General features: G+C 38.6%; 1 long non-coding RNA gene across 1 annotated transcript; it reads right to left on the reverse strand.

Moving 5' to 3' along the window:
* Positions 1 to 2532: 2532 nt before the first annotated feature.
* On the reverse strand, positions 2533 to 4895 carry LOC113339786. The gene is made up of 3 exons (XR_003355127.1): positions 4198 to 4895; positions 3802 to 4064; positions 2533 to 2868 (listed from the first exon to the last, which is right to left on the reverse strand). It is a non-coding gene; the product is annotated as an uncharacterized LOC113339786 (long non-coding RNA).
* Between the last annotated feature and the right edge of the window lie 169 nt (positions 4896 to 5064).

Below are 5064 nucleotides of genomic sequence, written 5' to 3' on the forward strand. Positions count from 1 at the left end.
GCTGTAATGAGTGGAACTTGTGTGTTTGCAGTGAAGACAAGGATGAGATTGAAGTGAATCTGTAGTTGCAGGTGCAATGAAGTGCTGCAATACAATGAGGAATTGCCTGTAAACCTAGATGGAAAGATATACCAGGTGAATCTGAGTAATGGGTCTTGAGACATAACTGGTGGTATTGCTGTTGAAGCGCAGAAACCAATTATGGTTTCATCTTATTTATGATGAAACCAAAATCGGTTTCATCGTATTTCAACAATGTATTTCTATCCATGAAGATGTATAATACCTCTTAAAAAAATTCTTGCAGGTGATTTCTCACGAAACCAAGATGAAACAAAAATCGGTTTCATCGTATTTATGATGAAATCAAAATTGGTTTCATCGTATTTTTGGGAGGTGGTGGTGGTGGGCGGTCGTGGTGCTGGTTTTGGTCGGCGGTGGTCGACAGTGGTGGTGCTGGATGGTAGGGTGGCTGGTATTGGTGGTGCAATTACGTAGTATCAGTGGTGGTGGTGGTGGTCGGAGGTGGTGGCGGTGCTGGATGGTAGGGTGGCTGGCAGTGGTGGTGCAATTGCGCAGTATCGGTGGCGGCGGCGGGCGGCGGCGGCGGAGCGGTGGTGGTCGGTGGCGGCGGTGGTGGTCGGTGGTGGCGGCGGCGGCGGGCGGCGGCGGAGCGGTGGTGGTCGGTGGTGGCGGCGGCGGAAGGTGGCGTTGGCGGTGGTCGGAAGTGGTGGCGGTGCTTATTGTTGGTTGTTTTATTTCTTGTTGGGGGTGACAATATAATAAGAATTAAAGTGTGGTTGATTTTTGTTTTTGTTTGAGTGATTTAAACTAGAAGGGTAATATAGACAGTTTATATTAAATGGAGTTTTTGTGAACAATTTGTTTTGTTGGAGTTTTTGTATATGGATAGTTACACCTTTGGGGTTATAACATGCGGACCGTTTTCCAAAAGTCTCCGTCAGTTTCTAGATCAGAGGTTTAGATAGATGCCACGTGTTGGAGGAAATGGGTGGGAATGTGTAGCACTGTCAGTCTCTTTCCAGTACTGAACCGTAAGTGCCAAGCAATTAGTTGTGAAGCTAAAAGTATGAACCATAAGCAATATTGCGCTCCGAGTCCCTAAGTCTACACCATATTCTAAGACAATGACTCACCCATGTACTAGACATTGGAACACCTAAAATCCAAGATATAAGCTGGAATAACCTTGGTGGACCAGCACATATCCCCTCAACTCACACCGCAGACAAAACCCACTCTCTAACTCGTGGCTTTCTATCCTTGGCCTGGATCCCTCGGCTCAATGCTCACATCCAACTGCTGAGCTTATCTTATGATTCTAGGGCACATGCAGTCCTATGTCTAGAGCTGAACCATCTCTGTTAAAACAATAAGTCGTGAACATTCACATTTGAGCTAAAAATTAGATAGCATAGACAACTTTGACCCACCAAATATGCACTGCAATCAAAGACGCTGAGTGAGTACACTACTTACTACATGACAGATGGTACTAAATCCGCAAAAACTATCCACCACAAGTAACAAGTCCAACTATTATCTGAGTTGGCAACATTTATACCTAACCAGGTAATATTAGTAATTGTATAACTAAAATGCAGGAAATTAAAAAGAAAAATCTTAAAGAAAAACTGGATTAAACAAAATCCTTCAAGGAGGTCTTTATAATAAAAACAATTGGAATCAACAGAATCAGGACTGGCTAACTCACATTACTAAATGAGCAGTGCTGTCCCGCATGGACACGTGGGACAGCTTAGTAAACTAGCAGCCTGTGAGATGTTAGATTATGTTCCTCACCGTTAGATTACAAATATTTTAACTTTTGCCATTTTTTTTATTTTGTGTCTTGTTTAGGTCCTTATTTTTACTTCTCTACAACTCTCAGTACTCTCGACCATTATCACTGATCTTCTTCTTTCTTTTTTCTAATGCTAGCAGCTTATTTTTCTTGATCTAGGAAATGAAAAAATTTCATCTTTGCAGATCAAGCTCTGCAATGACAGAAATGTACATTTTGGGACCAACCGACCAAGGGAATTTCCTACATGTTAACAGAGTTTGGCTAAACGATGTTACATATCGAAAGCCACCACAAAGCAATAACCAATCAGCATACTAGCTGCTGCAATTGTTTTTTTTTTTTGTTTTGTTTTTTTGAGTATGGTGGTATTTTCAGGCTACCAGCCGCCAGCTTTGAACGAGCATCTATATTCCCTACAATGTAAGCAACATAGACTGTATATTTTGTTGACCATAGATGAATTTGCAAGTTCAAAAATGCAAACGACTTTAGGTTGAAAACTATTTTCAATTGAATAATCTCAAGTCAGCAATACAAATTACTACAGGGACAAGCAGCAATGAGAATGATCAATCACATCAACTACTTTCTTGTTCTTTCCCTTTTCCTTTTCTTTTAATTTTCACCAATATTTCAACCATTTTTCTTTGGCAGTTAGAAATTTTTTATTCCTGAGATCAAGAAAAATGAAGAAGAACCTAAAAAATGATAATGGTCGAGAATAGTTACAATTAACAAGACATAAAAAAATAAAATACAAGGTTCTATTTTAATAGTTATAACTTTGCCAGCTGTAATGAAGTAAGAGTTAAAACAAATATAATAGAACAGTAAGCAATATAATCCAACGCCCCAAAGACTGCTAGCTTATTAAGCTGTCCTGCGTGACCGCGCGGGACAGCACTGCTCTTACTATTCATACAACATGGCAACGCCATTATGACAAACAACATAAATGAGACGTTATATTGCCAAACTACATCTTCACTGGCACCCAGCGACATTATTGGCCTTGCAACAGTTGGAAGTGCAACCTTTAACTGTTCAACATCAAAACTATGTAAGATGGGCTAGGATTTTATCGTTTACCATATTCTCAACTACAAAACTAATGGTACTAACCTATAAATCTGCCAGATAATATGTAAAAATCATTCCAGAAACTTTCGGATCACATGCATATGTATCAATGATATTTGCATCCGATGGCTGAAGATGAAAATTACTCATGAACTGCTCATAAAATACTTCATAAATAGACAAAAGCAACACATGCCAACACTGTAGAGTGAATTTAGAAAACTAACAGAAAGACCAGAGGTGAACAATAATGGGAAAACCCGAATCATGACTTATCAATGCTAGACCTCGTAATGCATCATTTTTCTGCCGTTAATCTATTCTAGTAGATTTAAGAGTTCCAGTTTGGGGTCTACTCTTATACCAAGAATCACTCAGCAGTTGCTAGGTCCAAGGTCTAGCCTTCTAGAGTGAAACCTTCCAGCTGACAAGTTGTCTAAAAGTTATCCTAAGAAATATCTGCTTCCTGCACCATGTGGAGCACAGGTAGGTGAAGCTAATCATGTCGCTGAGCATTTTCTCGAACAATTTTCACTGAGGGCCAATCAGAACTTCAAGGTTTAGGACTTGGATCTTGCTTTACATGACTTATAAAGAATATAAATCAAACAACCTAAATAAACACTTGGAGTAAGAATGTAAAATACGTAAGACTTTGCCGTTACAGTTTTAGTAGCTACACTTTAGGCGCCACTAGTTTAATAATTTGCATTTAGATACGTCATCACGGCAGCTATTTAACTATGCATGTGGGTTACACAAACATCATTGTACTGAACAAGCAATTTTTTTCACCAGATACGATACTTATACACAAACTAGTGAAGTAATAAGCTTGCAATTTGCAAGATCATATCCCCGTAAGAAACACAAAAGAGAATAAATGAACATACCAGCCGCCTGTCGAGAATCTCCATCGAAGTGGCATGATCTCTCGGAGCAAGCTGAATTTATCCACTGCTGTCTGCAGCTTGCTTAAGGTTAGCAGTGAATCGATTCCGCAAGCTCTTCAAGGGCACTGGAGTAAGATCTAATCCATCGTGCCCCGGATTGAGTACGAAATTTGAGCATCTTCTCTTGCTTATTCCTGCAAAAGCTCCTTCATCTAAACTAACAATTTCACCCTCCTCGAATCCACGTTTACTAGTACCAATTTCTGCAAATCATACACATAGCAGTTATATATAGATGACAAATCTATTTCTATTCAAATTTCTGAACTACCAAAAAGAAAGAAAGAAAGGAAAGAAAGCAAGCTGCTCAAATCTGACATGCCTCTAAACCATTACCGTATCACTTGTCATTTCGATTTCCCAACCAAATCCTTTCTTGACATACTTCCTGTTCCCTTAAACCCTGTAGTGATGTCTAGTTGGAAATCATACCTTTGTGTTTATGACTATCTCTATTCTATTTGCATATGCTCACTAACTCATATGACCAAAAAAACAACAATAAACAACAGTAACAAAATCACAACTCTGCCAAATGTAATTGTGTGTAGATTCTAACATGTTTTCAATCAAAACTCATATAAGACAGGAGGAGAAATAAACTATAGAAGGCAATTAAGCCCCTCATGTGAATCAAGGTTATATTTAGCAACATTTAACCAAATTTTTGATTCCTAAAAATAATCTGAGCATATTAAAATACCTTAAAAGGCATCTATCTATCTCCATAACACTCGGTGTTGAATAGTAAACATCCATCCCCAAATTCATACTAAAACCCCAATTCGTTTACCTAAACAAAGATATAGAAACGGTAATGATTACTCGAACTAAAAGCAGAAGATAAATCGAAAAAATAAAAGAAAAAACCAGATCCTCAGGATAGAACATCATAACATTAATTCACACAAGTGTAAGTTCTAAATCTGCTCCAAATTATAGAAAGCCATATTAGAGAGTCTAACAACAATTTCTTCTCTTCTCTGGTTTTCATCGAATGGTTTTGGAAAGTGAAGGAAGGAGAAGGAGAAATGAATTGAATAATGCTGGGAAAGTCAAGTCAAGTGTGACCGAGGGCGTTTATGTAACTTTCATCAGGGGACAGTATAGTAATTTCAGCTCCTCTTTTTTTGTTTTGTTCATATACGAGAGTATGACGCGTGCGGTGTTTTTAGTTGTCAAAATGGTTCACGAATCACGATT

Source organism: Papaver somniferum, unplaced genomic scaffold, assembly GCF_003573695.1.
Source record: "Papaver somniferum cultivar HN1 unplaced genomic scaffold, ASM357369v1 unplaced-scaffold_21, whole genome shotgun sequence".
Classification (NCBI taxonomy): Eukaryota; Viridiplantae; Streptophyta; class Magnoliopsida; order Ranunculales; family Papaveraceae; genus Papaver; species Papaver somniferum.